At 37.4% G+C, this 11,139-nt stretch overlaps 1 long non-coding RNA gene across 1 annotated transcript; it reads right to left on the bottom strand.

Moving 5' to 3' along the window:
• Positions 1 to 217: 217 nt before the first annotated feature.
• On the bottom strand, positions 218 to 10,755 carry LOC144654763 (uncharacterized). The gene is made up of 4 exons (XR_013570976.1): positions 10,584 to 10,755; positions 7,781 to 7,853; positions 7,059 to 7,131; positions 218 to 1,747 (listed from the first exon to the last, which is right to left on the bottom strand). It is a non-coding gene; the product is annotated as an uncharacterized LOC144654763 (long non-coding RNA).
• Positions 10,756 to 11,139: the final 384 nt, after the last annotated feature.

Raw genomic sequence — 11,139 nt, 5'->3', positions numbered from 1 at the left:
TTTATAGCTCTATTGTTAGTCCTTGTTTGTAGACACACCCCTCAGGAATCATTGAACATGAAATGAAACTCATGTTGGATACTGATATCCCCGGACTTATATAGACATTTCTTTACACAAGTCTATAGACCACGCCCTAACATTGCAAAGTGACGAACTCGACCAATATTTATAAACATGGACCTCGTACTAGCTCAATAAAATACATGTAATTCAGTTACAACAAATAAGAATACAAATCTATTTTATTCATTGCTAGACTAATATTATACAACTAGTGTTTTCATTTCAGGTTTATTACCAGTACCACTATCAACTATAATCCCATAGATATTTCTACACAATAAAAGACAAAGTTTTCTTTGTTTTAAAAAGAAAAAAGAATTGGCTTCAATAATTTGCAATGCTAAACTGAATTAAAAAAAAAAAAATACCGGTATGGGCACATAAGTTCACGCCCCCACCCCTGGAAACTTACTTATGAAAGGTATGATCAGGATGCTTGTTGTGCGCAATTTTTTAAAAGAACCCTAAATAAGACCAATGTATTTGTGGCTTGAGAAAAAAATCTAGATAATATTTGTCTAAGTGAGACAATGAGCATCCCTGCTCCTTTCATATGGGATTTGCCCCCCTGCCCCCAGGCTCATGGATGATACCATCTGTTGCTTCTCCCACACAATTTCGAAAGTAAATTTTAGGGCCTGTTTTTTAGCGTGTGTTTAATTGCAAAACCACTATAACCTTGAGATTTGTATTGTTGTATTTAAAGTTAGGATAAGTTTTGGAAATTCTCTTCTATTTATTTTACACTGGGCCCCTGTTGATACCAGTTCTGCGACTGAAGGGGTCACCCTGTTTAAATATCAATTATTATTATTATTACAGGTAAATTCCTCACTGCATTTACAGTGGTGCTCTACTAACACAGGCCACCAAACCATTTTTTTTGACATCTTTTCATTAACTTTCATATGGCTTCCATTCACATGATTCTAGCCAGCAAATGCAGACGTATTTCCAGAATCGGCCAAAATGCATCTGCATTCGCAGGCTAATTCACATCCGGCAAATCCAAAATAAATGTCAGAGGCCAAGTCGTTAGCTGTCTCTAAAAATGAAAGGCGGCTGTATTCGCAGGCTACCGAGTTGTTGGTTGACCAACAGGTGACACTGTGCTCAATTTTTTTAACCAAACCTAACTCATGCATTTCTATTAGCTTATTTATCCAGAAAACTAACTAAAGGAAGGTGGCCACAGTTTATAAGTCATGCACGAACAAGACTGGATTCTTAAAATGAACATAAACATTCTGTCACTCTTAAAATCGAGATCCAACAAAACTATTCACATACAACACAGTACAGTGATTTGTGGTTCATTTAGTAAAAAAATGTTTTAGATTTATTTCAGACTCATTCTCTATTTACTTATAATTATTAATTATTTATTATAACCGGTAGTGTGTCTATGAAAGAAACAATGATAAATTGTAAAAAAGTACATGAAAAATAAGTACTGGTCATTCCTCATCATTCTCACTAAACTTGTCCCCTATTAACTGTTGTAGAGGTCTTCATCATCATTGCCTTGTTCTTCTTGGCCTTCCTCCTGATGTTGTTGATCATTTTGCCCTTCTCTTTCCTCTTTTTCTTTATTATCTTCTTCTACTATAACTCCCCTTCCTCCTCATTGATCATATCATCTCATGTCTCTTGAGGTACAGGTGTATATGGTTTGGCCAGGCTGTTTAAAGATGGCAAGGAATTTATCATTAATAGACACCAAAACATTGTAATTAAGGGCCCTGATTTTTGGCTTGTCAAATTACAGGGACCATTATCAGGCTTTTGTTTTCAAGCTTGTTCTAGTTGATTCCATTTCATCATTACTTAAAATGGCTCTACAGACAAGTTATTCTGGGCACCACTCAAAGTTTGCAACAGTCAAGTATTCCCTAGATGCATTTTGCAACTAAATTGTTTTGAAAAAAAAGTTTTGTGTTGTGTCACAAAAAGTTTTGTTTTGTCAGTCTTTTCACACAATTTGCACAGTTACTGCATGAGTACTGCAATATTTTGGCAACAATTTTTAGTGTTGTGTCTCGACAAGAAATGGGGATTTGTAAGCTATACTCCCTGAATGATCTTTGGTGAGACAGAGAAGTAGTTTTCTTTTTCTAAGATTACAAATACAAATAGGCACTACATGTACAGAGCCCCTGATATGGTTAATCAACGAAGGACTGTTGCAAAACCAAAACAAGAAGGTAAGGTTATACAAATAAAGTTGAGCATTTTTTGCAAGTTAAATGTTTCTTAGAGGTGCTTATGGGCAACAAAAGTCTACTTGGGGCAACCAATAAGACACATAAGCCACCAAAAAAAAACAGAACTGGTTACCCAAAGGGTAAATTATAATTGACAATAAAGTAAGTGTAGAACTCTACATTAATAGCAGCCAACCTCATTCTTAAAACTTTGTGGCATCCAAAAGTTTTCTGTCCCCTCAACTCCTCAACATGTGAGGCAAGACAGCAAGCAGAAATCCTTAACTCCAAATAAAAAGTCTAACCGCAAGCTAACTAAGCTAACTGTAGGCTAACCAGAGTGCTATGTAAGCTAACTGTAATGCTATTGAGGCTAACCGGAGTGCTACGTAGGCTAACCGGAATGGATTGCATGCCTTGCTGCCTCGCACTTTGTGATGACCACTCCTCAACCTCTCTTAAAAAGACATATTAAACCCTATAACTCCTGAGAAAGTACTGCCAATACGATAAAGGCGCATTTATGAATGGACTTCACAAAATTTAATTACTTTGGCAAGACACAACTTAAAAAATAGTATTTATCAACACATGGCAGCTGTATATATATATACCTGATGGAAGAAACGTTGACCCCTGAAAAGCTCAAACCATAAACGATAAGACCGAATGGGATTATGGGTAGACAGCATTGGTAAGCTAAGTACTATTCCATTTATTTATAATCAAGGCAACATTTTCTTTGAGAGCTTTTAGAGCGTGATTTATGCAACCTGTCATATGATAATGTTCATTCTGTAACAGAAAACGATTACTTTTTCCGATTTCCCGGTAAACATTTGGGTCTCATCGTTTATCATTTAGGCTTTTCACGGGTCAACGTTTCTTCAATCAGGTATATACCTTATTTACTCAAACTAATAAGCGCTGATGGCAATTATTAAAGTGGTACTATGATCAAAATTTTACCTTCCCTTTTCTCTTCGGTTTTTGAAAGTACTTACATTAAATAGTAACCTTGCCAAATTTTAAGTTCAAATTCGAATTGGAAGACCACTTATTTCACGCGTAAACTTCGGCTTTGGCTTGCCGCCATTACTAGATTCAAAAATGTCCGAGGACCAAATAGAGATCTGGAACTAGTTGGGGCGAGAGCATGCTGACGTCATATGCGCATCAACAAAATGACTGCTTCGAAGGCTGGAGTGCTGGATCTGGAAAAACATTGGTTTTCTTTTTAATCTGTAGTGATGTAGAAGCCGTATCTACTGCGCAAATGTTTTTTAAACATACTTCAAGGCATCTCCAGGTCACTTTTGCACAACATAGTGGCAGAAAACAACTCAAGAGGCGGAATTTCGTGATATCTTAACTCGCCCGAACCACGCAAGATGAATATAATAGATCGTCTGATAACTTTGAGGGAAACTTGTACTCTTGGAAATGCTTTATAGATATTTCTCCCTGCAACCATTGTGAGGTAAACTTCTTCAACTATCCAAGGGAAGTGAATAGAATAGAACGCTTCGAATTATCTACAGTGAGTTTACTGTATTCGCTACTTCTTAGAAGCAAAACATTGGGTGAGTGGCGTAATTTACTTCTGTTGCTCAAGCACTTGTGTTCTAGAATAGTCATTTTTAAATTAAATGTAAATACTTCATGTCAAAAAAGGTAGTTTTTGGGCAAATCGGCCTGTATGTTTCTGAATTATATCCTCTATTGTACAAATAAACTTAAATAAATTCGCACGAGGCGGTACATTATGTGAAAGTACATACAGAAGGATGCAAAGCTTAGCAATATCTTTTTACTGTGAGAATGTTTCCATTGTAGTCCTCTGTATACTCTGCGGTCAACTCACCAGCACGTATTCAGTGTTGGTCACTTGTTTATTTCTGCCATGCAATGTAAAACACTACAGTAGGACTGTACTTCATTGTGCACTTAGAATAGTATTAAATAAAATCAAATCCGGATAGCATGTATATACTCAGTAAATCTTTTTTATATTTAAGTACAACAGGGGCCATGAGCTATAATATTTATGACCTGTGCCAATCACTTATGCTGTGTCGACAGAGCACTGTTTATTTTTTGGCATGCTCTTTTTGTTCATAATTTGAGAATGTAGTAGCCAACAATAAATCATGTGAATGTGCCAGAGAACTCCTGAGCTGCTGATCCATCATAATTTCTCTAATACATGTACAGTCAAATCTGTATCATAAATACAAATGTTGTATTGATTGAGGTGCAGTGGCCTAAGTGTAAGTTGTCGGACTCTGGATCAAGCAGTTCAGGTGTGAACTCTTACTGGTGTCATTGTGCTTGTTCTTGGGCAAGACTACTCTCATGGTGCCTTTGATGAACCTTTACTTTCATCTTATCCAGGGGGGAAGTAGAAATACTCCTGGTTGCTTAATCCTACTTAGCCAGGATAAGCTTGCTTGATGGGCAACTAGACTTGCATGCAGACCTTGCCTTTTTGTAACAAGGGGATAATTATGAGGTCACACAGGACCCTTGCAACCATTATATGCGTATTTATTTAAAGAGTATACACGAACTGCGAAGCCGACAACAAATACAGTCAAACCTGTACCATAAATAAAAATGTTGTCATAGTAATGGGGTAGTTGTATTGATTAAGGTGCGGTGACCTAATGGTCAGACTCTGAATCGAGCTGTTCAGATGTGAGCCCAGAACAGTGTCATTACATGTATGTGGGGGGAGTGGGGAGGTTAAACCTGATATGCTTTGGCCTGATGGGCAAGTAGGCTTGCATGCAGACTTTGCCTTTTTGCATCAAGGGAGCAATTTTGAAGCACATTTATGGGAATTAACCCCTTATGAAAGGAGAAACTGTCTCCAATAGGGTGTCTGTTTATTTAGGGTGGTACTTGGAGCTGGCTTGTTTACAGTCACATTAAGTTGACACAAGATTAGTCCCAAAATTGAACTCTCAATTTCATACACATACTGCAGATGCACAATGTACTGCCAGTGATATTCTCTAGAAAGAGCCACTGTCATATTGCATATGATACCATATTTTCTTGAGTAGACGCCAGACCCCGACTCAATGTGGGCTTCATTTAAATGCCGGTTCAAAACTGGAAACGTTTGATCAAGGTCCCAGTGTTTGTTCGAGGTCCAGGTGTTTCCGTTTATGAACTTAAAACTTTATACCCTTAACATTATTTACTTGTTCCCATGTTGTGATAAAAATAACTAAAACAAAATCACGGGGCCAAGAGAAAAACAAATGGGTGAAATGAATAAGAAAAACTACTCCTACCAGTTTTGCTGCTACTTGTGGGCCAGTTTCATAACATTATCAGTAAATAGAGTGAAGGACTCTATACAGCATTCAAATGGTTTTCTTATTTTAAGAAACAGGAATACTGAATGCTGGCTGAAGCTGGATGTCTGAAGTGTTATTACCCATTAAAAGACTTAGTTTTAAAAGGTTTATTACCTGTATTGTAGTCAAGGAAGGTAAAACTGTATAAAATTCAAGGAACTAAATCCATTGATCACCTGCACCATCTTGTTGACTTTAATTTTTCTGTATAAATTTTACATTATTTCATGTAAATAAAGCTTTTTTCGGAATAAACAGCTGAGATATATTTTAAGCCCATGGCGTTTATGATAGATTACAAGAACATGAAGAATAAAAACAACAGTTAAAATCATTTCAATCCTTCGCAAACGGCAGAAGCAACCACATGTATTTGCAGCTCTATTAATTCAAACATTGCAGACATTTTACTATTCAATTACGTTGTTCTCATCATACCATGTATTACGAACGTATTCCATGAATCGCCGTTCCTCTTCGTTTTTCGAGGCTTCTTCGATCGTTGCTTCGATTGGACAAGAAGACGGCAGCTTCGTTGTAGGCATACACCGCCGAAACCTCATCGAATGAAATAAATATTGAAGTATTTGCATACAAACATTGCCCTTTAGACCGACGGAAAACGGCTTTAAATTCTCATTATAAGAAACGATACCGCTAAATTGCAATGTCTCTTCGTTGCGGCTCTCTTCGGTTTTGCCACCGGGCAAACTAGACGAAGAATTTGTCGAAGAAATATCTTTTATAACCCTGTAATTCTCAGTATATTCTCTCTTGGAACACTCGAAGCTCGAAGCGACGATGCGCATATGACGTCACGAACCAACTCATGCGTAAATCCGCTTTTCAGTACAGTCGCTGGCTCACTTTAGACGTCCGAGTAATGGCGGACGGGTTTTCCACGATTTTCGGCAAGCTATTTCAAGGCTTATATCGCTCGCAACGTTCTAAATTCTAGCGCGCTAGTTAAATTTAGCCTTATTGAACAAATTGACTTTAGAAAAAGACGAAAAGAAAAACAAAAATTTTGGTCATAGTAGCACTTTAAGTTTTTCACCCCTCAAGTGCTAATCTATACAACACTTTAACATTTAACTACAAGGAGCGACTTTTGATTGTCGGTATTCGTCCCTTGCGGAAAAGAGAATTTGCACTTGCTGTACCAGCAAAGAATGGTAAATCATTAAAATTGAACTGCAAAGCATTGCTTTTGATGAAAAGAAATTTCCAAGGCTGTTTTAGAGTTGCTTTGTAGTGCTGTTTTCAGTCTTATGATATGCCTTGAATAATCGCCGCATGGGAACTGCGGCACTTATTTGGGGGCGGCGCTTATTAACTTTTTTGTCCCAAATGCAGCACTTTATTCGGGGGTGGCGCTTATTCGAGTAAATAAGGTATACTAGTAAGGGTCAATGCTCACCATTCTAAGTCTCTTCTCATCTTCGGTTTGTGATGCTTTTCCTAATCCAATCCCTGATTCTTATCCTCTAATGCTAAAACAGAAATTCAAAGCATTATTATTATAAATATAAGAATCACAAAAATGCATTATCACATGTTGAGTTAGACTTCAGGATTGTTTTTTAAAAAAATGCACAGGTAACTTGTAGAAAAAAAGATTTTCCTCAGTGAGGGGAAATTTATATGAGGTTAAATGCAATTTAACCAAGTTAACCAACAACACGTGTCTAGTCAGCTGTCTTGGTGGTAAGGGGTTGCTATAGCTAGATCTTGTCAGGCTCAGTACTCTACATTCCTGGACATTATAGCATGGTGTAATGTCTTCATGCGGTTCTACGGTTCTTGCATAAATCTTGTTTGCTTTAACCAAAAAATATAGCTCAAAATTACAATAAAGTTTCCATTAAATCTTTGTCTTTCTGTCTATTTTAAAGCCCTTGGATGGAGCAGGGTTTAGCAAGCTTGGAAGACAGTATTTACAGTATTTGTCCTATCTTTGGTAAAAAAATGTTTTGTGAAGTTTGTTTTTCATTGCAATGCTGTTCGCTTGAATCCGCCGTCATAAACTGGGGGCGGCGCTTATTAACTTTTTTGTCCCAAATGCGGCGCTTTTTCGAGCGTGGCGCTTATTCGAGTAAAATTAATAAGGTATATGGTGTACTAGTAAGGGTCGATGCTCACCATTCTTAGTCTCTTATCATCTTCGGTTTGTGATGCTATTCCTGGTTCAACCCCTGATCCTCATCCATTAACGCTAAAACAGAAATTCAAAGCATTATTATTATAAACAAGAATTACAAAAATGCATTATCATATGTTGAGTTAAACTGATATTTTCTTTAAAAAAAGGACACATTTTAATAAAGAAAAAGAGATTTTCCTCAGTAAAGGGAAATTTATAAAATATGAGGTTAAATACAATTTAACCAAGGCATTGATGTGTATTCCTATTTGGTGCAATTTGGACCAGCTACCTGGGGTACAAACCTACTAAAGGGGCAGTGATGCTCGTCCTCTCACTAAGGGGTGTAAATTTCGGGTTTTTGCTCTCACTTAGGGTGTTTCGAGCAAAATGCTAATTTTCCTAACAAACAGCTTTCGGGATGCCAGGCAAAAACAGTGTTTTGTCTGTGTTGCATAAGAAATCGGCCATTGTCCACCAATAGGGCCAATATGGGGTTTCATTTACCTGTTTGATTGTTAAAAGTAGTTTATGGTCACATTTGACTAGTTATCAGGTGTAGATGTATGTTTAGAATTTTTCGCATAAAATAAGTGAGACAATTCCAGGACTCTGTTAAGTTCATCACTCTCCTTGGTAGTACAAGCAAGTCAAGCTTAACAGTGAAGCTTAACAAAACAATCAAGGACCTTAAAGGTTGAAACATGAGTGAAGCCAAAGATATCCACTCATTTGAAATGCTGGTCAAATTTATTCAGCAGACAGTGTATTATGCATGGTTCAATGTGACCTGTTAACAACCTACACCCCCACCCCCCTGGTAATCCCTGGGACAAGTTGGGCCCTTCGGGCCCGGGGATGGTGAATTGTTTAAAGCAGTGTTGTCCTGGTGGGTGGGTCAAATCAAAAAAATAACTTCTGGTTGTTCCTTTGATGTACCTAACTTCATGGTTTAGATGCCAGGGGCTGACAAAACAAATGAAGAAGACTGGATATTTCGAGGAGAAATCTGTCGTATTTGTTACAGAATAGTTGGAGAGCAAGAATTTATTAAAATACTGCTCTTATTATTAAATAGTATTATAGCACTGCCGGTAATCAAAACAGAACTTAATTACAGATTGATACCTGTACAAGTGTAATTATGGTCAGTCTTCTGATTGTATAAAATTGGTAGTTGATTTAAACTTATACAAAAAGAGACAGATATTTACTAGAAGCACTAGTTTAAATCATTAAAGAAAATTCAGTTTTGCTTTCCTATTTTGACCATAAATGTAGCTAGTATAATAACTTTCTGTCCTTGAGTAATAAGCTTCTTTCTTTTAAGGAAGTGTGGGGAATTAAATAAAGTTATATTTTCATATTTCTTCAAATATAGTAGACAGTTATTTAAATTTGTTTATTTTATATCTGTAGTACTGGTATCCTTTGTTAAATTAACTCAAAAAGCTTTCAAGTTCTTGACAACATGTCTGGCTTTCCTGTTGTATATCACAAAGCGATCGACGTATTTATGGTCGATGGGAAGTCCCACAGAAAGGGAATTGCGTCTTTCTGTTTGCCTGGGGGTGGGGAATAGACCACCATGAAATAAAAAAAAGTATGCCTGGGAAGAGGGGGTGGTAACAGGTCAGATTAAACCATCCATTACATCATCCTGGAGGCCAATCATTGTGCAATTTATGTTTTGGTTTCCTCCACCAAATATACTCATTCTGCAGTGCTGGTGAGGATGTTAAAGTGAAGGCGTGAAAGCCATAAGTATCTGGAAAAAGTTCTCTAGAGAAAATTAAATACATTATTTCACAGTAAGATCGAGGTTATAGACTGAGGTGGTTATAGTTTTAAATGCCAGAATAAAATTAAAGGAGAATCACACACTCTAGGATTACGGTGTGTGACATTTGTAGACTGCAGATTGCAGATTGCAGACTGCAGACTTGCTGACTTTTCACTTTGGTTAGCCTAATACGTCACACTTCGGTTATCCTACTATTCACTCCGGTTAGCCTACAGCTCACTCCGGTTTAAGCTAGCCTGGATAGCATTTCGGTTAGCCTGTTTACGGTTAGCTTTCAATAATACTGTAATGGAAACACAATATTTCTCTTAGTCTGCTTCTGCAGTCTGCTGATGTCAGATACCACAAGAATTATCCCTTGGTACATCATGAATATCTCTTTTGCAAGCATATGGCAACCCATCAATTTATATTTCTAGAGACTGCTTGGTACATGGAAGGAAACATTCAGGAAAATGTACATGTATTGTGATTTAATAATTGTGCCCAGGAGCTTCCTTTTCTTTAAAATAGGTAGCTTTTATCACTGCCAAAAATGATAGATGAAGCAAAGAAATATAACTGACAAAATAAGGGCTCAAAAGTTCAAACTCTCAAAGAATGGAAAATGATTGATTTTACTGCTTTTGACTATATATATTTTTTCCAACTAAGCTGTAAATTTGGAAGCATTATAATTTTGGCGATACAAGGTGTAAATAAACTGAGTAAAAATTTGTGCTCAGCTGACGGCATGACAGTGTTTCTTTATACCCGTGACGAAAACGATTATACGATCTAATACTGCGCAATTAAATAGCATGATAGATCCTAATTGCAAAATGCAAAACACAACAGCGTGGAGAATACAAAATAAAGTGCTTCGCCAGCTTGGTTCGTTCGTGCCGCTTGAGAGCAACACGATCAATAATAAGCTAACTAAGCTTTTAGAAGTAGACATTTTCAATCCGTTACTACAAACAGCATTATACAATACATTCACAAAGCTTCTTAATTACCTTCAAATGCAGCTGTAAATGTGTTCGGGAAATGCAGAAAGATCCGACAAAACACACTGTTAAAATCACAAGATTCGGGCTTTCATGATCACTTGGTAAACACCGTCCAGACCGTCCAGTCCCCCAGTAAAATAATCTGACCAGACACAATCACAACGCATTTTCATTGGAAGAAACAACAACGCATATGATTGGGTCGAAAGGTGTTAGTCCATTTTGCAATCAGGACCATTATACAACGCTGCAGTGGCTCTGGGGACATTCTCGGCCCCAGAGCCCTTTCGTTTCTCTTAGCCGGCTGGGCCTTGGCACGAGGAAACGAAGGGCTCTGGCGACACAGAATTTCCAGTCCTAGATTCTAGGACTTCCGGTCTTCATGTATGCAGTCATGACGTTTCAAAAGAATGTACGAGAGAGTCGTTTGGTTTTCGACTTCCGTTTAGGAATTCTTTGTTCCAAACAGCCAATCAAAAAAATTCGAATTAATTCAAAAATCCTATGTCCCCAGAGCCCTCCGTTTTCTCGTGCCAAGCCGGCTAAGAGAAACGAAAGGGCT

The sequence above is a fragment of the Oculina patagonica genome, chromosome 5, assembly GCF_052425735.1.
Source record: "Oculina patagonica isolate OP01 chromosome 5, crgOcupat, whole genome shotgun sequence".
In the NCBI taxonomy this organism is placed as follows: Eukaryota; Metazoa; Cnidaria; class Anthozoa; order Scleractinia; family Oculinidae; genus Oculina; species Oculina patagonica.
This window is presented reverse-complemented; position numbering and strand designations above follow the sequence as displayed.